The following is a 26,865-nucleotide window of genomic DNA, read 5'->3' as shown; positions in this document are numbered from 1 at the left end:
AGTGTCAGAGGTAAAAATGTATTCGTGGTCAATCTTAGGTAGAATACTAAACTTATCTTAATTTGATTACAGATTCTCATAGGCGTCAGTAACCACTTACTATCAGGTGGACTGCACTGACTTCAAAAATATCACAAAAATAGTATATGAAGTCTAATACGCACTTGGCCAGCGTGGTGGACTATGGCCCAATCCTTCTCATTCTGAGAGGAGACCCGTGTCTATCAGTGGGAAATTAATGACGACGACTACTCAACTAACTCTAAAATCACATATATTTAGCGTAGCCACCCATTCACCTGCCAACCGCCAGACATTACTTTACTTTCCACGGTTAAAATCTACACTGTGTAAATTTAACGAGAATAAAGTATGTTATGAGAAACGCCGCATACTTCATCTCGGGTAAAGAATTAGACGTAACACGTGTTTCTTGAAAATTTATGGAGCGTGCAAAGAATGTAAGACAAATGAGTGTGTATTTACTTTAACGGGTTAACTTCTACCGGTATTTTTCCTTAGAGATTCGAAATTTATTTTTAGAATGTTTAGTTTTAGATAGTTCGAATAATTGAATATGAATATACCTTTGAAATCTATTACACAAAAATATATATATTTTTTTTACTAGCTGTGCCCCGCGGTTTTACCCGTGTTAAAAAGAAATAACGCGTGTAAAACCGCGGGGCACAGGTTGTTCTAAAATATAAGTAGCCTAAGTTACTCCTTTACATCAGCTACCTGCCAATAGAAGTCCCGTCAAAATCGGTCCAGCCATTTCAGAGATAACCCAGAACAAACAGACAGACAGACAGACAAATTTTGTAAAAAATGTTATTTTGGTTTATGTACCGTATGAATATTCATATGCATGTAGTAAAAAGCGGTTATTTCAATATTAAAAACAGACACTCCAATTTGATTTATATGTATAGATGTATAAATTTAAAAATGGAATTGAATTACAAACGAGTAGTTGCGATGGTAAGTGGTCACGTTGAAAAAGAACGTTATAACTTAGTCCTTCACAGTACTTCTATGGACTAAGCTTTAACGACTTCTGTCTACGTAACTACCTCATCATCAACCCATTATTGTCCCACTGCTGTGCACGGGTCTCCTCTCAGAATGAGAAGGATTAGGCCATAGTCCACCGCGCTGGTCAAGTGCGTATTGGTAGACTTCACATACCTGTGAGATTTTTTTTATAAGTCCCTCAGGTATGCAGGTTTCCTCACGATATATTCTTTACCGTTTAAGCAAGTGTTCATTATTTTCTAATACGCACATATTTTTTGCAAATCAGAGGTGTGTGCGTGCCTGGGATTTGAACCACGCACCCCTCAATCGAGAGGCCGAGTTTTTTAACCACTAGGCTATCACGTAACTAACGATAAGCTCGCCTGGGCGGAGCCCGACTCTACGCAGCGCTGAGGACGGCCACCGGGGGGGTTTTAGTGCGGTAAGAGTCCCACATAACCCTGTGTGGCTCCCAAGGCATCGTGTACCTTTTGAAGGTTTCCCCCTCGTGAACAAAAAAAAGGCTATCACGTAACTACCTACTACTTTTTAAATCAGAATACAATTGTGGTTAACAATAATACAGACATAAAATGACGTCACCGTTCCTACGGCTCCTAGAGCTCCTACTCTACACAGAGATCGTCGAAAAATATACAAGATACTCGTAGTTCTCCTTCAAACGACAGTGAGTAATTTCTATCAAAAATCCATCCATATTATTATGAATTAAGTTAAATTATTATTATGTATATGTGTGTAATTCTAAAATATAACTATCAACAGATTATGGTGAAAATATATTTAGACCAAAGTTTCAAACTTTTAGTACGCAGAATGAGTATTCCAGCCTGAATTATTAATAGACATATTTCAAGAAAACCAAACATCCCATTGTCATATTATTTTATTTTAACGTTATATTTTTATACTCAACATATTTGCTACAAAGCTTTATATCAGCTCTTTCGAATGATAACACTATTATGCATAGGTTTCCATTTTGCGTACTTTATTTTCCATTAAAATTATAAATCAACCCAAAACAAATAAAAAATAAACCCATTATTACTCTTAAAGCTTATGTACATTACATATTCTGATTACTTACACATAAAGGTAAGATACTATTATACATATTTCATAGACAAGAAAACTTTTGAAGGGTTGTAAAAAGACGCGTGTGTAAGCCCAGATGATGTTGTTGTCAGTTTCGTTACTGTCATTGCTTTAGATACTTAGAGTATTTTAGCTTACTTTGTAGGGCCGATGGTGAAATTAGTTTATTTTATTATATCTTTCATTTTCCAATTTATGTATGCCAATATATACCCAATAATGTGCTAATTTAATTCAGGCCTTTAAAGTATACTCTACTCAAATTCGATTTTTCGTAATCGTAGTAAGTTAAGAATATATTATACGAATCAATTTTATCAATGAACGTAACGGTGCAGAAATTATTCGTGACGAGGTTCGCGTTGAGTCTATCAATAAGCATCAGATACGTATAGAAAAAAATATTCTAAATTGGAGTTAAAAAATAGAAAACCCCAGTCAGATTTTTTTTTAAATATCAATTGTACGGGCAGAAAGTTTACCAGGCCCGCTAGAGTGCATATTAGTGACGTTTATTTAAAAGAGTACATACATAGCCGCTTTCAATTTTGTACCATAATGTGGTTAAAATACAATATCCGTAATAGGATTACACTGAAAGCTGTCATAACATAATATTCGACCCTTACGCTCATGTTTCCTCGAAATACTAACTTTTTGTGAACAATATTTGATCTAATAAATATGTTGCAGACACATTTTACTCGTAAAATCCCAACATTCTCTAAAACAGAATACTTAATTATTGTGTTTAGCTCACAAGACACTATATTAAGTAATTGTGTTATAGCAGTAAATGACATAAATTAGACTACTGCAATAAGAGTTTTACGATTTAAATACTTTATTTTCAAAGTTTTAATATAATTTTAACAATGTTTTACTAAGTTGCAGTAAGTAACTTTCATTCCTTTTTGAAAAATAGAAGTAATAAGTATAGGTGGTAAAACCCTGTGTAGTTCGACTCCGGCGGTACCACCGCCACACCTATTTCTGCATAACAACAGCAGTGTAAGGCGCTGCTGTGTTCCCGTTTGAAGCGTGTGGGAGTATACTTATCCTAAAGCTTCCAACTTATGACCAACTTAGATAGGAATCTTATCTTATCTGAAATAGATAGATAGAGTGGTAGTAGCCACTTACTATCAGGTGAACTGCATGCTCGTTTCCTACATTTTTTTCTTTTTTTATAATATAGGGGTAACAGACGAGCATGCAGTCCACCTGATGGTAAGTGGCTACTGCCGCCCATTGACATCTGTAATCAACCCCAGATAGGATTATATATTCCTACCTGATGTCGGCCACAGATGCGCCGCTCCCCTTGAGGACTAAGCTGGAACGCCCCGGAAAAGCATGTCTCCCTTACTACACCCCTCAAAACGGAACACAGCCGCGCCTAACACTGCTGTTATTAGGCAGAAATAGGTGTGGCGGTGGTGCCGCTGGAGTCGAACTACAAAGGGTTCTACCACCTTCAAACATGTATAAAATGTCCTATTTCAGGTCAGCAATTGATTCGCTCTTACCCCTGGAGACTAAGTTTTGTGTCAACTCAATCGCAAGTCGACACTGCCACGAACATTTGTAATTTAAAGGTGGTAGAACCCTTTGTGGTTCAACTCCGGCGGCACCACCGCCACACCTATTTCTACCTAATAACAGCAGTGTTAGGCGCTGCTGTGTTCCGGTTTGAAGGGTGTGGTAAGGGAGACAGACTTTTCCGAGGCGTTCCAGCTTAGTCCTCAGGGGTAGCGGCGCATCTGTGGCCGACCTCAGGTAGGAATATCTAATCCTATCTGGGGTTGATTACAGATGTCCATGGGCGGCAGTAGCCACATCAGGTGGACTGCATGCTCGTCTTCTATTGTTATATTATAAAAAAAAAAAAAAAACAATTGCAAACAGATTACAATCCTACCTGATATTGACATATCTTAATTCCTTACCTCTAAAGGCTAAGTAGGAACGCCTCTTCAAACTCTTACCCTTGAAACAAGAACACAACGCTGATTTCATCACTAATTAATTCATCTCAATTCAACATGAAATTTATAATAGGGATGGCGATCTGAGATCGATTAATCGAAGAATCGATCTTTTGGGCCAAAACACCGATTATTTTAATCAATTTTCAGTAATGGATCTGTTCCGTGAATCGATCTTTCATCCTAGAAAATCGAAAGTCGATATTTTCGAAGTTGGTTAAATGTGTTACAGACATTTTTTTGCTGACAGATACTTATATCAGCGCTTGTTTGGTCCTGTTGAATTTTATTCTCGCTATTTTCCCCCGTTTTGGCTGAAAACATCGAAGTACGATTGTTAGAGAATCTATTACTTGGAACTCGATTTTTATATCGATGTATTACATTTCGATTCGAATCGATTCAAGAATCGATCTTTTTCGGAAAGAATCGCCATCCCTAATTTATAAATAATTTTCCTCCTGAGTACAGATCACATATTGGCATTATTGAAACAATGTTTGCCTTTCCAAATTAATTAATCAGTATCAAACAATGGATGAATCAAGGTTTCGGATCATCTTAATTGAATGTTGGATCAGTATTAACGAGTTAACATTGTTTTCGAGTGACGAGAAGAGTTGGTTCTGGAGATTTGCAGATGAATAAGTTTTTATTTATATAAGCTTGAAGTATCCAATGAGTGTGTAGTCTACCTTTTTATAATATAGGAATAGTAGATGAGCATTCAGACCACCAGATGTTAAGTGGCTACTATCGCACATCGACATCCATCCAATCAACCGCAGATAGGATTAGATCCCTACCTGAGGTCGGTCACAGATGCGCCGCTACGCCTAATGATTAAGCTGGAACGCCTCGAAAAAGTATAACTCCCTTACCACACCCTTTAAACACAGCAGCGCTTAACATTTCTCTTATTAGCTAGAAGTAGGTGTGACGGTGGTGCCACCGGAGACGAACCACAAACGGTTCTACCTTAAAATGTGTTATGTAATTATTATTATAAACGATGATTAGAGAAAAACATATTGTATTTTTGGTGCTAAGCATTTTAACACACCATAAATTATTTACGAATATATATTTAAAATAATGAATGAGACACAAATATCATAGCGCAAACGAAAGCTCAAACTTTGCCAAATAAACTTTGCCAATGTTCTTGTAAACACTTTTATGTTGTAATAACATTGGAATATTGTTACAACCATAGACTAAATGTCGAGTAGAAATGGACATGTAAAAGCAAGATCTCTAAGCGCCTCAAATAATGAATCATTGCGTTGTATAAGGAATTCATATTTATGTCAGATGGTTGATGGATGATAAAATATTGATTAACATTGGAAAACAGACATAAATAATTAAACGAAGTGATAAAAATGAAAAAAAAAACATCATTATACCTAATAACAGCAGTGTCAAGCGCTGCCGTGTTATGGTTTGAAGGATGTGGTAAGGGAGACATACTTTTCCGAGGCGTACCAGCTTAGTCCTCAGGCGTAGCGGCGCATCTGTGGTAGGAATATCTAACCCTATCTAGGATTATTGACAGATGTCCATAGGGGGCAGTAGCCACTTACCATCAGATGAACTGCTAACTCGTCTGCTACTCTGATGTTATAAAAAAAACATTTAAACTACCTACTTTGAAGGTTCTTACTCATTTTTTACTTCACGACATTTCTATTAATAATGTTTTCTGTGGTCAAAGCCATGTAATATAGTTCGGAATTTGGAACAGAAATGTGCCAAGCAATCGTTTATTAATGCTGCCAAGATGACCAGCTGACATATAAAAGAAAGGCTTATTGGCTTTCGCTGCCAAACATTTTTTTAATATATAAATAACAAAAGTACATACAGTCCACCTGATGGTAAATGGAGACAGTTATCTTAATAACTTTAATTAACTTCTGACGGATTGGAGTACCTAATGCCCACGGATGCGTTGCTACCCTTAAGGACTAAGTTGGAATGCCTTGCTGTCGCTACCATAATACCAAATAATTCAAAGAAAATAATTTGATTTCTAAGAATTTAGAGCGTTTAACATTGCTGTTTGAGTTGATAACAGGTGTCTATTTATAGGAACGATACCTTACTATGAACAATCTATTACTAAAACTTAAGTAACAACATTAACATTTAAGTTTTGAAACAAATATTCCATGCTCGTATTTCCAACATTTTAAAAGGAAATAAAATCTAAATCTAAAGAAGTGCTTTAAATTTTTCAAAATACGCTAGAGTACAACAAAGTCTGCTTAAAAAGGATATTCTTTTATTAAAAGTGAATTTCAGTACAAAGTAACGGCAATACCTTGTTGTTTAAGTTCGTCTGAGGGGCCTCTAGATGGAGTAGGGTAACCATACGTTTGGTTTCCATGAGGATAGAAATTTTAATGGTTTATTTGATATACCTATATTTTCCTTATAACAACAGTATAAGCTTGCTGTTTTCTAGTTTGAGAAAATGGTAAGGTGATTTGACTTTAAATCCTTTAATTTGAGTCTTCAATAGTGCTAGCGCAACTATGGTCGTCTTCTGATATAAATATGATTGCTGTTCTATAGAGTTGGTTGATTAGTAAATTTTAATTTTAATTAAAATTTAGTATGTTTTGTTATCTAATTGATAATTAAAATATTCTTTAAAAGACTTAAAAATGAATAAAAAATCTTTCAAAATCAAAATCAAAGCAAATTGTTAATTTAACTAATTAATCACCATTAATACCAACGCTTTGCAAGTTCTTTCGTTATGAAGAAAAAGTGAAATTAGAAATTGAAATGCAAAAGAACAATTATTTACAAAAGTCTATAAAAATAATCCGAAACACAATCAAAATGTACTAAAGTCCCAAAGGTTGTCTGGAAGAAATCGCTTGTAAGCGATAAGACCACCTATTTGTATGCTGTCTCATATATTGTTTTTATATGTTGCTTATATTTGGTGTACAAATAAAGAATATGTTGTTGTTGTCGTTGTTATTGTAATGTTAAAAATCGAGACAAAAATTGCCAATAATAAATAAATAAAGAAACAAACAAACAAACAAACAAATAAATAAATAATAAAATATTGTGGGTTATTACTTTGTTATCCTTAAATCATGGCTACCATACATACTTAGACGTCGCGTGTCCAGACCAACTTTAGGGAGACAATCTTCAAGAATTTCTGCGTCGGAAATTCCCTAACTTTACAATTAGGAACAATGACAAACATGACAAGATACACAAGAAGACAGTTTATTTAGTACCAGCAATCATGGACATATGAGTTTGAGTTATATTATTAATATTTAAAGTTTAAGCTTTGATTTTATTATTTTTAGGGTTCCGTATCAAAAGGGCAAAAACGGTACCCTACTACCAAGCCTCCGTGGTCTGTCCGTCTGTCACAAACCTCTCTCTCTCTCTCTAGGACTGTAGTAGATAGATACTTGAAATTTTCGATACAGAATATGCATAATGGTGGCTGCTATAACAACAAATACTAAAAATAAAAAAGTTGAAAATAAATGGGAGTCGCCATACAAGAAACCGCTGTTTTGCGAAGTTTTTCGCTTTATCTATTTAACAGTAAAAGTTAGACAGTTCGGATTTTCACAATGCATTTACTTCAATGGCTACTAACACTAAAAAATAATAACTAACATTAAAAAAAATGTGAAAATATTGGTGACACGGAACCCGCAATATGCGAGTTCGACTTGCACTTGGCCAATTGTCAGGCATGAAACGGGTTACTCAAAACATCCTTAGAATCAGCTTCTATATAAACGCACCCGTCTCCAATTTGTAAAAGGGTATCTTAAGTACTGGGGCATTTTACTACGGCGCGTGCCCTGGCGGCAGGCCAAGGTGTGGCGATTTATGCCACGGATAACTTCCAGCTTCACCCGGTTATAATATATCCAAAACCGGTATCGTACGATACCCGGTTATTATTTCTCAGCTTGTATATGTACGGTTATTTATTATCACTTACTTTGACGGTGAAGTTAAATAACTTGAGGAATCCTATATGTCCTTTAGAAATCCTTTAGAGAGATAACATGAATTCTACCTAAAGCTGATCATAAATGTGTAACCTGGAGCAAAATGGTCGCCTAATATCGTCAGCAGGCATCCACACGCTTTCACCGAAACGTAGAAGTGCTTCACGCTAGAAATAGATTTGAATGTGGTAGAACCCTTTATGGTTCGACTCCGGCGGCACCACCGCCACACCTATTTCTGCCTCATAACAGCAGCGTTAAGCGCTGCTGTGTTCCGGTTTGAAGGGTGTGGTAAGGGAGACATACTTCTCCGAGGCGTTCCAGCTTAGTCCTCAGGGGTAGCGGCGCATCTGTGGCCGACTTCAGGTAGGAATATCTAATCCTATCTGGGGTTAATTACGGATGTCCAATACTTCACTATGGCATGACAAAACGGTCACGTGCCACCTTTGTGATATTAATGAAGATTTATCAAAGGACAGGCAACCAGAAATACAGCGTAACCGTGAAATTTATTTGAACCACGTTTCAGTTTAGGAGATAAGATTAATTGAAAAGTTAACAAGAGCGGAGTTAGCGCCGCGGTTGTTTAGGGCAAAGTATGATAGCTAGCGATGCTCCGGGCTGCTTTCGTGTCACGCGAGCTTAACGTTTGCGTGACTAAGGACTCGTACACAAAACTGCGATGCAGCGTCACATCATAAAAATCTGCGAGCTCCTTCGACGCATCGCAAGGATTTGCGAATTGATTCGCATTGCGCATTCCTGCGATGTTTCTTCACACTTGTTGACGCCATTTTTAGTTGTGTTCTGAAGCAGCGTGTGGGGAAGACGTTATGTAAAGAAATGAAAGAGTACGACGTTGAAGATATGGTAATACTTAAAAACTCTTCGAATGAAGATATGCTCATTCTAATATAATCAAGAAAAACATTTTTGTCGGTTTCAAAGCTTCATATTTTAGATGAAAATAGTTCCCATCGGCATTCATAATAGTAATAAATGGATAAAACCAAAATCTTCTTTGTTTCCCTTTCCTGTATCTCCTAAGTAACAACAAAAGTGCACTCTTATCGATAGTCGAAGGAATGGTCACCCTGGGAGACGCCTTGCCGCACGAAATCGCATCGCTGCATTTCGTGTCGCGTTGCGAATTCGCATCGCGTTGCATCGCAGTTTTGTGTACGAGCCCTAACCCACACGTCCGTGAATGAACTATAGTCTCGCCGTATTCTGTGTGTTACCAAAAATTTTTACATGGACCATGCATACGGACTAGAACCTCAAGTAGGCACTGTGATTGTCCCTGTAGTTCCGGGACCAGAATAGGGCTACGGTATCCTCTGCCTGTAGTAAGAGGCTACTAAAAGGGGGCTTCCGGGGTTGCGGACGGCAAGAGTGGGAGCTCAAACCGCCGTCGTGCACACCATACGGTGTGGCAAGCGTCAAGCTAAAAAAAAGGCCCTGTGATAAGAAAAGGAACCAAACGAACATGGCGGATTTTTGGCGCGAAATAGTAACACATTTAAAATAAAAAGTTAACCGAACCTATCGAGTAGGGTATCAAATAGAAGGAAATTAAACGGAGATTATAAAATCATATTTGTATATATATAAAACAGTAAGGTGACTGACTGACTGACTAACTAAATGACTTTTTCATTTTTCAGAAATCAACGTACAGCCTAAACCAAGGATCTTACAGTTCTGAAATTTTGCACACAGGTTCTCTACTTAGCTTGAATAAGTACTAAGAAAGGCCTTTTGGAAATTCTACCCTTAAGAGGGTAAAATAGGGGAAAACAGTTTTTTTGAAATCCTTTAATTTTGAAGCAACTACTATAAAATTTTGTATTAAATCTTTCTGGACAGGAACAAGGACGCACTTATTTATCCCCCTCCGAAAAATCAACCCCGTAGAGGGTAAAATAAGGGTTAAAAGTTCATTTGAACAATCGTCAATTTTGAAGCAAACACTATGACATATCAGGCTTGTTGGATAAAAATAATGAAATGCCTATTTCACTGCTTTTGGAAATTCTACTTCAGCCTTTTTGGTGCAGTCGGGTTTTTGATTTTTTTAATTAATTACTTGTTTACTTCGTAAATTAACACCCAAATATACAAAGTTAAACTTGAAAGGACATGGATCCATTGGTCCCTTCTGTTATGATTGCATAATAGCTACTAATATTACCAGAGGCCTTATAAGGCTGAACACATGATGGACACAAACCAGTGTCCATCATGTGTTCAGCCTTATAAGGCTATTTATTTAGAAATTAATATTTGTCTACATATATATTTTTTATAGGATCGGGACCTATGCATTTGATCAAGTGATAATCTTTAGCAAAGTTGTTGTCCATGAACCCGCGAAGTTTTCAGAGTTGGTACGACCAATTTTTGCCAGATGGCGCCACTGTCATTCCAATGAAGATACGAATTTTCAGTTTTATTTATGTTAGTATGTCATATTATTTTCTTTTAAACGCGGGCGAAGCCGCGGGCAAAAACTAATGGGAAATAATTCGTTCCTATCACTGGGGCATAAAACGATTTGTAGCCAATCGCTTCCCTCTCTTCTCGCGACTCGCTTACCTTCAAGCAAGTCCCTCAAAACAGACTATCTATTTCGGAGATAGATTTCAAACCGCTACCAAAAATACTAGCATTTTCGTTCTCAAATATTTTGTTTTGTCTTACATTTTGCGAAAATAATTTGCGGATTTAATTAATGCTGGTGGAAAGATTTTCTAAAATAGTTAAGATTTTGTACACGTTCCATTATGATTAATAGGATTTCGTGTAACATAATTACTAGCGTTACAGCTTGATTAAAATATTATCTTTTTCAAAATTTGAGTGAAGTATAAAAATGGGCTAGAATAACGAAGCAGATTTAAGTTGCGATAGGTATCTTAAAATTAGGGCGTAGGCAGACTGGCTACTTTAAATATCGACGATCGACAATCTGGCTGCTTTGAAGAGTTTTTTACCCATAGGGTAAAAACGGTACCCTATTAATAAGCATCCGCTGTCTGTCCGTCCGACACAGAATTCTATCTCGAACCGTAATAGATGGACACTTATGTTTTATAGCTTTACTATTTGTTGATATTGCCACAGTCGCTATATCAACAAATACTGTTTCAACAAAGCTATATGGAGCAGTCAAATGAAACGTGAGAGAATCGATGAGGTATTAATGCAATCGTCAAAACATGCATTTTCAATACCGCGAAAGACCGCAGCGAGTTACAACATGATGGAGCATCGATACAATCGCCAAAACTCAAATCGCTGACGACAAGAAATGCAGTATTCATGCTAAAATATGTTTTTCGATACCGCAAATGAGCATAAGGTCGCCAAAATTTGAAACAGTATCGATATAATCGCCAAAATTCGAATCGCCAATGCTAAACGACGCAGTATTAGTGTTAAAATACGTTTTTCGATACCACGAAAAAGCAGATAATCGCCAAAACATAATGCAGTATGGATACAATCGCCAAAACGCAAATCGCCCGTTTTAAAAGTAGATAGTCTGATAAAGCCATAATTAAACTAAGTTCGCAAAATAATTTTAGCCGAAAAGTTTAAATCTGGTTTGACCTGAATCTTTACCATGTAATTAAACTGATTACATCTAAATACAAAAGTGAGGAATAAATTGGGAGGTAAATAGACTAATTAATGTTTAGTATTCAATGATGGTACGATATCTGTTTTTCATGCTAGATGTAATTTGAATACAAGGATTTATTATTTATTTAGAAATGAGTTTCACAAATAAGTTACCATAGTAAGTAATTAATTGTATCAGGCGTTACTTCGCGGAAATCCATGCTATTAAGTTAAGATTAAAACTACTTCGCGACAATCCGCTACAAATATGTATGATGGTATATATTTTAAATCATGCAGTATACCCTCTCACAAAGGATGCGTGCAGATGCAAAAAATTAAAAATGTACACCACTATAGGTACATACCACCACCAACACGTGTTTCACTCGAAAACGGAGCATCATCAGGGTAAGTTGACTCTACGACGGTTAATCATTAAGTAACTTAACACTAGTTAGTAGTTCACGAGGTTGTTGCGCTAAGACTCAGCTGGAATGCCTTCTAAAAAACATTCCCAAAACAAAATACTCCCTTGCAATTAAAATCAAAATGCATGCAATGCATGTCTACCTCAAATTCGTTACTACCAAAACACTAAAATGGTAAGCCTTGTGCAATTACGCCGTAAACTGTTTTAAAGTGCTACCAAAAGACTAAAATAGAACGCCTCGTATATGCCTTAACACTGTAAGACAGAAATAGGTACCGTCGGCGAGCCTACAGTTCCTTTGACTAAATTTTGTTCTAATAAAATCAAATTGAAAACAGTTATTAAGGCCAAAGCAATCACAGAACAAAACATTAGGTGTCTGCTCCAAGCACTTGGAACAATTGTTTATTTTATAACAAAAACAAATTAACTTCTATAATTAATTCTACAGAGGTCTCAATTGTGCGAATCTTTACAATTACTCGTAGAAATAAGTAGAATTAATATGTCTGGCTTTTGTTTGGAATTATAAAAATGTCTGAGTTACTTGTTTTGAACTAAAAATCGTTTTTCTTTATAATATAGTAGTAGCAGACTGGCGTGCAGTCCACCTGATGGGAAGTGGCCGCTGCCGCCTACAGACAACCGCCATCAACCCCAGCTAGGATTGGATTCCTGGCGTCGGCTACAGGCCCCTGAGGACTAAGCTGGAATGCCTCGGAAAAGTATGTCATCCTTACCACGTCCCCCAAACCAAAACACTGCAGCGCATAAAACTGCTGTTATGTATGTAGAAATATTTATTTATATAAACTTAGAAAGTCACCGATTTTACCGTGTATTTTTCACGAAAATATAGAACAACTTTCAGAGAGTACTTTGGCTGCAGGATATCTCCCGCTGGGCTAGGTAATCATGCCCGAGGAGCAGCAGTTTTTTTTATAATATAGGAGTAGCAGACGAGCATGCAGTCCACCTGATGGTAAGTGGCTACTGCCGCCCATGGACATCTGTAATCAACCCCAGATAGGAATAGATATTCCTACCTGAGATCGGCCACAGATGCGCCGCTACCCCTGAGGACTAAGCTGGAACGCCTCGGAAAAGTCTGTCTCCCTGTGTCTTCAAACTACTTCATGCTTACATTTAACCTTGAATTTATCTAGGATATCTTTAGTAATTAATTTTATATCTCTCGCGAACTTGTATTGTACATGATACCAGGAGCAACTTGTTCACTATAATTATATTCTCTCTCTCACTCAATTGAGTAATGTTTTTAAATAAGTCGAGAGTCTTGAATTTAAGTCGACTGATTTAAATGTAAGTCAGCTGTCTTATTGTCGGCGAGATTCAGAAAACTATACATTTTCTTAAACTTGGTTAAAATATTGACTTGTAAATTATTTCACCATTAATCTACTGTTGTCTTTTATCCTGAACACTAAACTTTTTATTAGCATAAAACTTAATAAATATATTATAAGTATCAGGTCATAGTTATACTATTCCTATATTATTCGGGTTGAGAGATAGAGAGCGTGATTTTTTTCATAAGATTGAAGTAACAAATAAGTGTTACCAACTACTCAATAGACCTACAACGGATATGGCGTATTAAAGTTGATCTGTACATTATAATTACATATTAGAATTACTTATAGTTGAAGGTGGTAGAACCCTTTGTGGTTCGACTCCGGCGGCACCACCGCCACACCTATTTCTACCTAATAACAGCAGTGTTAGGCGCTGCTGTGTTCCGGTTTGAAGGGTGTGGTAAGGGAGACAGACTTTTCCGAGGCGTTCCAGCTTAGCCCTCAGGGGTAGCGGCGCATCTGTGGCCGACCTCAGGTAGGAATATCTAATCCTATCTGAGGTTGATTACAGATTTCCATGGGCAGCAGTAGCCACTTACCATCAGGTGGACTGCATTCTCGTCTGCTACCCATATACTATAAAAAAATACATATTAACATTGTGATTATTACTATAATTATTAATTTGCATTCTTGTTTATTTTTTAGTAATTAAGTAATTGTAAATGTAATTAGTCGATATTTGACTCTCAATGATAAAATTATATAAATAGGGTAGAAGATTATTAAAGGGCATTCGAGATACGATCATGGTGTAGGACGTTACTCTGCCTGTGTAATATACGGTGTGTGTAATATCATCTCGGCGTTTCTTTGTGCAAAACACACGACTGTTACAGTTAACATAAGTTTGCAATCCACCTGATGGTAAGTGCTGCAGCCCATTTACATCTGCGATAAACTCCGCATAGAAATTCTATATGACATCGATCACAAATGCCTTGTCACTCTTGAGGACTAAAATAGTTGCCTCATGTAGGTATAAGTCAGCCGGCATCGAGCCGCGTGGCGGAGCGGCCACCATACCGGTCTGACGCGCAAAGGGTCCCGGGTTCGATTCCCGGCCAGACAGATATCTAAATGATGAATTTAGATTTCTGTTTCTGGGTCTGGGTGTTTGTGTATTTGTCTATGTGTGTGTCCATGGCACCCACGGCACAGAGAATCCTAGTGTGGGGCTGTAAGTATAGAAAGTGTTTTATCCATCAGCCACAACCACCGAAACGAAAACCTATTTCACGCTAATAGTACGCACTAAAACTTTCAAATAATTTTCAAAAATCTGAGATGCGCGCCGAGGATTCGATCTTTAAACCTCCTGATTAAAATGCTAAGTTTCAACCATTAGGCTATTATATCGCTTCTCGCTTACCGTTCTCAATAAGGCAGTTCTCCAAAAATGTTCTCACAAATCACAGGCCCTTTCTACAAAGCTTTGAGACCGTCATTGTTCTGAACGCCAATTAGGGACGTGTTCTAAGTTTTTGAATAGGTATTCTATTTCTTATATTCGTATCTAAAAAGATAACTGAAAGTCAAATGTCTTCAAATAAAACAAGAGAAATATTATAAAAACAAATCACTTGCTTCTAATATTGTCTTCATTGATAGTAAGGTATGTGATTCACCTAGAGTAGAAGTTCTTCTATTTTTTTTTTATAATGTAGGAATAGCAGACGAGCATGCAGTCCCCCTGATCGTAAGTGGCTACTGCCGCTCATGGACATCTGTAATCAACCCCAGATAGGATTAGATATTCCTACCTGAGGTCGGCCACAGATGCGCCGCTTCCCCTGAGGACTAAGCTGGAACGCCTCGGAAAAGTCTGTCTCCCTTACCACACCCTTCAAACCGGAACACAGCAGCGCCTAACACTGCTGTTATTAGGTAGAAATAGGTGTGGCGGTGCTGCCGCCGGAGTCAAACCACAAAGGGTTCTACCACCTTGAAAAATGGTTTGGGGCAGAACACCAACGGTACCAGTGACTACTTTAGGGTCGACTACTTAGGTAAAATATAAACACAACGCTTTTATGTATGTGTGTCCTTACATCAGACCATCAAGAGAAACCGCTGTGGTTCGTCTCCGGCCGCACTAACGCCACACCTATTTCTGCCTAATAACAGCAGCGTTAAACGATGCTGTGTTTTGGTTTGAAGGGTGTGGTAAGGGAGACATACTTTTCCGAGGCTTTCCAGCTTAGTCCTAAGGCGCATCTGTAACCGACATCAGGTAGCATTATGTAATCCTATCTGGGGTTGATTACGGATGTCCATGGCCGGAAGTAGCAACTTACCATCAGGTGGAATGCTGGGCTACTTTAATATTATAAACAAACAGAATGCTCGTTTGGTCCATTATATAAAAAATACCAGTAATATTCAAAATCAAACCGAGGTAAAGTAAAATCATAAAACAGCATCTTATATACATTTTAAGATGAATCGAAATAGCTTCCCGAGTTTTGCAAAGCGTTACAGCGGAGTCAATTTGAAATCGACGCCTCAGCATCAAAGAGTATAAAGCGGACAGTACATCAATTTTGTAGAAAGTCCCCACTGCAGCCGACCTACCACTCAGAGCATTCCAGGTTCCTACCTCTTACTCCACTCCTTGTTTTATTCTCCCCTCTTATCTTCCCTCTCTCTCTCTTTGTCTCTCTCTTCTCTATCTTTTTCTCTTATCTCTTTTTATCTCCATAATTTTCTCTTTTTTCTCTATCTGTTATCTATCTATATGTATCTTTTGTGTATCTACACTTATCTCTTTTTTTTATGATCTATCTATTTTACTCCTCTCTTTTTCTTCTCTATCTTCTCCCGTTCTCAAAGACATAAGTATGAAGAAATTACATTCAGAACATATATCGAATCGAATCAAAAAAATATCGAAAGAGATTTTTAGGCGGTAACGTTAATGTTATAAGAGATATGAGGTAACAAAATTTTTAAGTTCCAGGAGTCAGGAGCATATCTCTAAATTGGCACGTAATGTTAGATTATGTATAAACCGTAAAGTAATTAATAAGGTGTCAATGACGATGTTAAGGACACTTGAAGCCCTTACCACGCTTCCCTTATTTTCGTAAAGCCAACCCCATATAAACGTGTTATGTTTAATTAATTTTAAATTAACCGACATTCCTGTTATTGTTACATTTGTGTCTTCCGTGTTAAGATAAACATGAGGTGAAGATAAACATGAGGAAACCTACCTTACATTCTCAAAAGTATATTCTCTTGTTAAACGAAGTGAATTTTTTCATTCTGAATAAACCAATGGCCGACACTTAATTCCTTGCGTCCCAGGTGCCATGACAAAACATCAAGACGAGTGCATAAACACCCAGACCCAGAAAATAAATAAAAAATAACGTCAATTAAGCGATTAAATGCTACTTAGCATTAAGTTCGCCTATTCTACCACTTTTCATTGATCAATAAAGCGTATAAATAAATATAGTTCAAAAAACTAAAAAACACGCTTTTATGATAAACAATCTCGCCTCGAAAATCGTGAATCCTTAGGATGTTAATAAGGACAATGGTACAAAGTTATTAAAATCGTGTATTGTCATTGGTTTTTGAAAATTCTTCAAAATTTTGAATTAAACTGAATCCTGAACATGCGTATCCACCGTCATTTCTATCTAGTAGCTACCTAGTAACCGTTTTGCGACACAAGTCATTAGTCAAATAAAAAAAAATAAAAAAAAATTAGTCAATTAAAAAAATCTTTCTTAGTTAATTGAACATCTGAAAGTTAAATATTCCGACCAAAACAGCATCTTAACGCTTCCGTGAAAATTGTAAGCCATCGAATAACGATTAAATAAATAAACTTGGGCGCTCTCAGCGAATTTTTAGTTCCAATAGTTTGCAATTCTGATCTACGTAAAGTAAATATTTCGATGCGAGAGGGAAATAGGTATGATAGTTATTTGAAGCTCACCCTCTTAAACGAGGTGCCTTTAGGTTCGAACCTCTAACTATGTCTGATTATGACTTTGAAGGTGGTAGAACTCTTTGTGGTTCCACTCCGGCAGCACCGCCCCCACACCTATTTCTGTCTCATAACAGCTGTGTTAAACGCTGCTGTGTTCTGGTTTGAAGGGTGTGGTAAGGGAAACATACTTTTCCGAGGCTTTCCAGCTTAGTCCTCAGGCGCATCTGTAACCGACCTCAGGTAGGATTATCTAATCCTATCTGGGGTTAATTACGGATGTCCATGGACGGCAGTGGCACTTACCATCAGGTGGACTTCAAGCTTGTCTCCTACTTCTATATTATAAAAAAAACATAGTGAGGCATACATGCCTGAAACCTTAAAAAAGTCATCTGTCATCATCATCGACCCATCACTGTCCCACTGATGGGCACGGGTTTCCTCTCAGCACGGCAGGAGCCTTAGATGTATAGGTTTCCAATAACTAATATTATATAATACGAACGTATTTGAAATTAATTATCACTTACGGATAACTGTAAAAAATCGGGATGCATTTCCGATTTCTTTCCGATTATCGATTGAGAGACCATGTCACAACCATTGGGCTATCACTGCCATTAAAAATTACATACAGATCGAACCCCCTACTTTCGGCACTTTATACCGGTACGCTATTACAGATTTTTCTACTACCCTCATAAAATACATAAACAATAACACTTTTCCCTTGACAAAGCAGTTAGGGGGTTACACAATTTCCGGCTCCGCTATACACCCCCCGGGTGATACGCTAGGGGTTTGTTTTAGGGGTGACGCAACGACAAATTTGTTTCGTAACAATAACTAAATCATGCCTTGTCAACCCTTGTGTGTTGTTACTGTTACACTGCTGGGCACGGATTTCCTCTCAGGGTAAGATGGGTTTAGGACATAGTCTACTGGCCAAAACTCCTTTGAGATTTTTTTAAAGAAAATTCGGGTGCCTAAGATTCACTTCCCTTCAGCATGAAAGCTGATTCATCATCAACCTATACTGTTCCTCTGGGCATGGGTCTCCTCCCAGAATGAAAAGGTTTAGCCCATAGTCCACCGCACTGGCCAAGTGTAGTGGTAGACTTCACATACTTTTGAAACCTTTTTTTGAAATGACTCGGGTATGCAGGTTTCTTTACGATGTTTTCCTTCACCGTTTAAGCAAGTAATTATTAATTTCTAATACTCAAATAACTTTGAAAAATGAGAGGTGCATGCCTAGGATTTGAACCTCGGACCACGGGACCAAGTGGCCGAGTTTCTTAAAAGGTTCTTTTAAAGCTATGTACAGATTATTAATTTCTAATACGCACCATCGTACACTACCATTTTACTAATGATTAAATAAATTTAAATATATGTTTACTTTTTGTTAACCTTTAGTGTTTTATTTACTTATAGTAAGGCTTTTGTTAACACTTTAAATAAGGCTTTTGCTATGAATTTACTTTTTAACCATGAAGAAAATAAACATCTTGTTTCATCTCTAGTTAACCTTTTCATAACCTTTGAATGACCTATTAATAGTTTTAAAGTTTGAAAACCTTTCATTTAATACATTTTAATTAAACATAAATTACTTTTATTTCCCCTACATCCCTAGCAATATGTCTAACAATAACTATATCATATAAGCCTACGTGTTCGTACTAAAATATAATCTAGACTAGGCTACGCTCGCTACAGATTCACACAATTTCCGGTCCGACGCGCGTACAGCCTTCAGGCTGAAACAGAGGCTTTACTGATACTCGTTTATGATATGTGGAGGACGTTGTATGAAGGGCGAAACGTTTATTTAATAAATAAGTGTATTTACCTAGATACACGCGAGCTACAATTTTTAAAACTAACTTTTACTAATAGACGGAAATGCATATTGAAAATCAATTATGTGTTACATTTGGCTGCATAACTTCCACGTTAGAATACATACTGGTTTTTTTTACTAATCGTCAAATATTTTGTCTTATTAATGCTATATTCAACATGACATTCAAGATGAACAAAGGACATTATGCCATACATTGAAGAAGTCAACCCATCCGCATTGGAGCAACACGATAAAATATCACCTGCTTGTGCCCAACAACAACAGTGTTAAGCATTGCTGTATTCTAGAAGGAACAAGTGCCCAACAACAACAGTGTTAAGCACTGCTGTATTCTAGAAGGAACAATTGCCCAACAACTACAGTGTTAAACACTGCTGTGTTCTAGAAGGAACAAGTGGCTTATACCAACAGTGTTGAGCACTGCTGTGTTCTGTGGTAAGGAAGGCATTCAACTTAGCGGCCGCACCGTATCTGCCACAGCCAACAAGCCCAGGTAGGAATCTAACCTTATCTTGGGTCGATTCTACGAGATTTCTATGGGCGGCAGTAGCCACTTACCACCAAGTAGAATGTTAATTTAAAATAACAATATATATTTTTCTGACCTTCCCAAGTCATAACGGGCATATACTCAGAAATGGGACATAAAAAGGTCACAGCTAAATAAATACCAGATACGTTAATATCGTTGACGATAAGCGTAGAGTAAGCTCTACATTTACACAATTTCCGGCTGGATGCTCCACGGCCTAGTCATTTGGGATGATATATCTAGACGGGACACAAACATAAAATAAACTTATTGCTCTACCAGGCTTCGCTTGGAAATGTAATATTTTTTCAATTTTAAAGGTAAAACTCTCAGTGATCCGCCTCTAGCGGCATCACCGCTATACCTACGAGTATTTCTGCGTAATAACAGCAGTGTTAAGCGCTGCTGTGTTCTGGTTTGAATGGTGTGGTAAAGGAGACATACTTTTTTAAGATATTCCAGCTTAATCCTCAGGGGTAGCGGCGCATCTGTGGTCGACCTCGGGTAGGAATCTAATCTTATCTGGAACTGATTATAGATATCCATGGGCGCAGTAGCCACTTACCATCAGGTGGACTGCATGCTCGTCTGCTACTCCTATATTTAATCAGAACGCAGTCCACTTGACGTTATATGGTAGTATGGGACAGTACCTACACTACCATATAACATCAATGGACATATCATGTAATTAACTCCAAATAAGTCCTACCTGAGGTGAGCCATAGCGTAGATACCCCTAAGTTGGAACATCTCAGATAATTATATCTCCCTTACCACACCCTTCAAACCGGAACACAGCAGCGCTTAATACTGTTGTTATTTAGCAGAAATAATTGTGGCGGTGGAGTTTCCGGAGGCCAACCACAATGGGTTCTACACTTTAAAGTTAGCTTCAGTATATCATTGTAGATGTTACATCAAAATATTTTTAGTATGTGTACAGAATATATGATTTCGATAAGTCTTCCTTTTCCCAAATACATCCCAGCGCTCACTGTATTGTGACCAGTTTCATTTTTAGGATATTGTCCCAAAAAATATCAATCTTACGATACTGAGTACTTGTAGACAAAATCTAGCCTAAATATGAAACATAGTCTAGATAGACCAGTAATTGATAAAATATAATATAACCATAAAACGCTTTCTACACTCACAGCTGTGACACTATGATACCCTGTATCGTGGGTGCTATGGGCACACAGAGACAAATACACAAACACCCAGGCCCAGAAACAGAAACCTAAATTATTCATTTAGATTTCGGTCTGGCCGGGGAACGAACCCAGGACCCTTTGCGCGTCAGACCGGCAAGGCGACCGCTCCACCACGCCATCTAAATATCAAATCCTACATTTAAAATAACCTTTCTTTTCCAACAATTCCATTTACTCTGTGGCTTAAAGCCCATTCCCCTTGGAACCACTTGGAACCGCAAACAACGAACTATTTGCGTCTTGGTCTCGGTACTAAGCAGATTTATCTGCCAATCAGGCTCGGCGATCACAGTTGGGGCTAAGTGGTCACTCGGTTAATACGTTGAGTGTTTAATTGTGGATTGTAACGAGTCTTCCGTAACGGTTTGGGCACAGACTATATATTTTAGGCGATAACGTAATAAAATATGTATAGAAAAAACTTTCAAATACGTATTTGTAATATATGTTTAATACTTTTGACGAAGCGATTTTAGAGTAAGAAAAAATAATACCTTCAACTAATATGACACACCACTTTAAAATATGTAATAGAGAGCAAAAATTTATAATAAGGTAAAAAAGTGTTGTAACAATTTTAAGTATTCTAAGCATTCGACGTAATATAACATGTTGACGACGACGTGTTGTATTTCGTATAACAATATAGGCCGAAAGCCTTTTTATAACGCTATTTAATGTTTTTAGTACTATATATTAGTACACTTTCTTAGTGCTGTTAAAAACAAAAAAATATTTTTAACCATACATCTGTTAACCAAAATCTATGATTTTAGATTTTTTTAGTTACTTCTTCCTTAACATGACCTATGTTTGAAAATTAATCTAAACCGAGAACTTCATACGAAATTGAAACGCGTATCATGACTCGAGTCTAACTAACTACGTCCCTTAAATATACAATTTAGGTTAAACTTGTACACATCTTCATATATACTGGGGCCACATTAATTTATCCCTGTCGCCGCAATAATGTCTCTAGACTCGGGTCACAGTTTAATAGCTTCGAAAACTCGAGTCACGGACCATTTAGCGTGACGTCGGCACTTGCTGGCCTTGTAACAATGTTGCATTGATTCATTGTGTTTTCTTGAAACTATACAAAATTTGCTCGAGGTTGTTAGTTGCGGCCCTTATGGCGTGGTCGTGAGCCGTTTTGAATGGAAAGTACCGAGTTTGATTTCTGCTCAAGTTTTTTTGTCATTTATTCAATAAAGAATACTTTTGAAGGTGGTAGAACCCTTTGTGGTTCGACTCCGGCGGCACCACCGCCACACCTATTTTTTACCTAATAACAGCAGTATTAGGCACTGCTGTGTTCCGTTTTGAAGGGTGTGGTAAGGTAGACAGACTTTTTCGAGGCGTTCCAGCTTAGTCCTCAGAGGTAACGGCGCATCTGTGGCCTACCTCAGGTAGGAATATCTAATCCTATCTGGGGTCGATTACAGATGTCCATGGGCGGCAGTAGCCACTTATCATCAGGTGGACTGCATGCTCATCTGCTACTTCTATATTATAAAAAAAAAACTTAATTTTGTCGACAGTACACATTTAGGTAGTTCTCGACCCTCATTTACATCTTGGTTCATACATTTACTATAATATATCAAGTTTTAAAAACAATTAGTTATAGTTATCTTATGTCTAAAAAGATCTTATACAAAGTTCGAAAAGGTATAAATACTTACTTACACATATAGACGGTCACAAAATTTGTCTATCTCGAATAGGAAAATGAAAAATCGACTATGGTAAAACTCGTATAACGAATATAAGTAAACTCCGCTGATGAATTTATAGTACTAATTCTTGTATGTTTCTGCTAAGGTGCTGATTTCTCCCTGCAACTGTGTAAATACTAAAGAATATTCCATCGTTTTGCTTTAATATAGATAAGCGGAAAGATACAACCTTTAATGTCCAATATGTAATGTGCATGTTCAACATGATCAAACCAGCCGTAACTTTATTAAAGGACTGCTTTGAACTAATGCACTTGTTAATTGATATCATTATGGATATAAACTAATAGTTAAGCATTTCTGAGAAAATCTCGAATTAATAATTTACATGCATGACTTGGATGCTTCAAGGTTATCTTACAACACAATGCCCCATTGACATATTGCGGTAATGACAATTTACTCTCTCATAAATAAGAATACCCATGTATTTCCTCAAAATCACAAATAAATGACATTCAGGATGAAGATCTTGAAAAATACACCCAAATATTTGTCATCTCATAATCACGACCCGAGTTCATTTGCAAAAATAAGAACACAACATGAAACATGCAATAACATTAATTTTGTGAATAAAAAATGATTTGAAGACGGAGGAATTGAGTCTCAAATTTTATGTTTATGAATTCTCGCAATGAATCTTGAGAACCGTTTAAAATTACGTTGGGGAGTTCTCGCTTATTTATAAACTCATTATGGCCCAGTCATTTACTTGTAATTATTTGACATCATAAATTAATCTATCAACTTTTTTTCGAAATTTAAGTATTTAACAGTATAAAAGCAGTGATAGAATCGTTTAAAACTCGGCCACTTAATGCGGGTCTCAGGTTCGAATCCCAGGCACATGAATCAGATTTTTCGAAGGATTGTGCGTTTTATTATCTACTAATTATCAAATTACTACATCCTTAAGAGTTCTCCAGTTCTTAAAAATGTTCTCCAGGATGCGTCAAGTCTAGACAAGTCAAGTGGTAGACTATGGCTTAAACACCCTCTTATAAAATTCTTATAAATTATCCTTATAAAGGTATTTAAGCATATGTTGTTACATAGTTGTTTTGGGAAGGAAATGGGGTTTCTCTCACAACACTCACAACAAAACCTGTCGTTTAATTTGTGAAACTTAAGTCTAAAAATATTTATTACCCGATTTGATCCTTGAATGCACCTTTATATAAAAAATACTTATTTATTTTTATATGAATCTATTATATGAATATTTTTATATGGTGTTTGAATCACAAAAATTCAAATGTGTTCAAAATTTCAACTTAATCAGTACTAAAACTAGTACTCGACTTCTGTATTGTATGATTTATTTTGTGTACAAAAACTTATTAAATAAAAAAAAAAAAAATCTATGGCTATGACGGACAAACAGAAGACACGCTTTATCATATAAGAGTGTCACTTTTACGTTTTGATCTATGCAACCCTAAATCATATCAGACTAATCCTTACCGAGCGTGGGTTGTAGTATCAATATAAGTAAATTTGTCAAAGGTCAATAGGTACTAACGTGGGTGGCTCACCTGAAAGGTTTGCCCTTTCAAAGTACTGACGTGGAGTTGACAAATCACCTATTCTCCTAAGTAACTTAGGTACACGATTAATTAAATATGAACCTTTAGAAAGTTATTGAAAAGTTCTGAAGCGTAAAATAGTCTTGCGCTCGAGTATATTGTGTAATCAACAACCGATAGAATTAGATATTCCTACCTGAGGTCGGCTTCAGATGCGCCGCCACCTCTGAGGACTAAGCTGGAACGCCTCGGATAAGTATCCTGGGTTTTCAAGGCATGATTTACTTTATCTTGCGTACAACATTAAACCTCCGAAACTCAAACCCGAAGTCGTTTGGCTGCGCAACTTTACCAAGATCGATCTACCCTCATTAAAATTAGATGCAGATAATATAGATTTCTCCGCAGTGGCAGCTGCGAAAACTGTAGATGATAAAGTTTATCTTTTCAATAAAAATATTTTGGAACTTTTTGATAAGCACGCACCTATGAGAGCCGTTAGATTAAAAAGACCACCAGCTCCGTGGATAACTCGAGGCGTACGAATGGCAATGGCGCGGCGTGATAAACTTTTCCGTCAGTTCAAGCGTGACAGATGCGATGAGAGGTGGTGTCTGTATAAAAAAGCGCGTAACCGCTGTAATCAAATGGTAAGGGCAGCCAAGCGTCGTTACATATACGACAATATCTCCAATTCTTCTTCAGCCGATATTTGGAAGTTCCTTCACTCTCTTGGCATTGGCAAATCGCCATCTGGTGTTTTAGTACCTATTTTTCCACTTAATGATTTAAATAAACATTTTTCCATAGGCTCTTCTCTTGACCCATCAGTTAAGTCGTGCACCATAGCTGAAATAGCTTCCATGACCCAACCCTCCATTGATATTTTTTCTTTTTCTCCTGTGACTGTGGATGAAACAATGAAGATTATATCTTCTCTTAAATCTAATGCAGTGGGCTTCGATGCTGTGAGTAGAGCAATGATTTTGCCTCTCCTTGAAAATATTGTTACCACTATCACTCACATTATCAATTTCTCTATGTTGTCTGGGTCTTTTCCTCTCATATGGCGAAAAGCTTTTGTAATCCCTCTTCCGAAAATTTCTAACCCCAGTCAACTAAATAACTACAGACCTATATCTATATTGCCTTTTCTCTCCAAAGTTCTCGAAGCCACAATTCATAAACAGACTTCTTTCTTCCTTCTCAGTAATCACTTACTTTCTCCGTTTCAGTCTGGTTTTAGACCGGGGCACAGTACCACAACGGCTCTGCTCAAAGTTACTGAGGACATCAGAGAGGGCATGGAGAATGGAATGGTCACCATTTTAGTTCTTATCGATTTCTCCAACGCGTTTAATATGGTTGATCATGACATTCTCCTTGCTGCTCTGAAACATATCAAATTCTCATCCACAACACTGGAATGGTTCTCCTCTTACCTTCGAGGTCGCCAGCAAGCTGTCAAAGTTAACCCTAGGTTTTCCGATTGGTGTGATTTAACGTCTGGCGTACCTCAAGGTGGAATTCTCTCTCCTTTGTTATTTTCCATCTTCATTAACTTTATTACTTTTTCTCTTGACTGTTCTTACCATTTGTATGCAGATGATCTGCAAATATACACACAGGTCAAAGTTTTAGACATCGATTCCGGAGTAAAGGTAATAAATAGCAATTTGCATAAGATTGATTCCTGGTCCCATAAATTTGGCGTCAGTGTCAATCCGACAAAATGCCAATCTATTATCATAGGGGGTTCGAGGCAATTAAATAAATTGGATATGTCGTCGGTCTCACCTGTCACGCTTGGAAACACTGTCATCCCTTTCTCATCTACAATCAAAAATCTGGGTTTATACATCGACTCAACCTTAAGCTGGACTACGCAAGTTAACGAAATAAGCCGATCTGTCTTTGCAACGTTACGCTCCCTTAACCGGCTCAGGAACTTTTTACCTGTGGCTACTAAAAAATATTTAATTCAGACCCTAGTTCTCCCCATAATAGATTATGCTGATGTGTGCTACACTGACTTAAATGAGGATCTTCTCAATAAGCTAGAACGTCTTATCAACTATTCTATTCGTTTCATTTTCTGTCTACGTAAATTCGACCACATTTCCTCTTATCGTCGCCAACTTAAATGGCTTCCAATTCGTGAGCGTAGACAGTCTCGTGTACTAAACTCTCTTTTTTCTATTCTTTTCGATCCAGTTTCTCCAGAATACCTGAATTGTAAATTCAGGTATCTCTCGGATTCCCATGAGCGGCAGCTCCGTTCCTCAGCTTCTCTTGCCCTTGCTTTTCCATTACACCGCTCTGGGTTTATATCAAACTCTTTCACGCTCCAGTCCATCCGTTTTTGGAACTCTCTCCCTGAGGCTATCAGAAGGATGAAATGCAGGACTTCTTTTAAACATGGTCTGTATATGAATCAACTCTTGTATTAA

Source organism: Epargyreus clarus, unplaced genomic scaffold (assembly GCF_041222505.1).
Source record: "Epargyreus clarus isolate Ecla_fem2 unplaced genomic scaffold, WU_Ecla_fem_2.2 ptg000032l, whole genome shotgun sequence".
NCBI classification, from domain to species: Eukaryota; Metazoa; Arthropoda; class Insecta; order Lepidoptera; family Hesperiidae; genus Epargyreus; species Epargyreus clarus.
The sequence above is the reverse complement of the archived record's forward strand: the minus strand, read 5'-3'. Positions refer to the sequence as shown.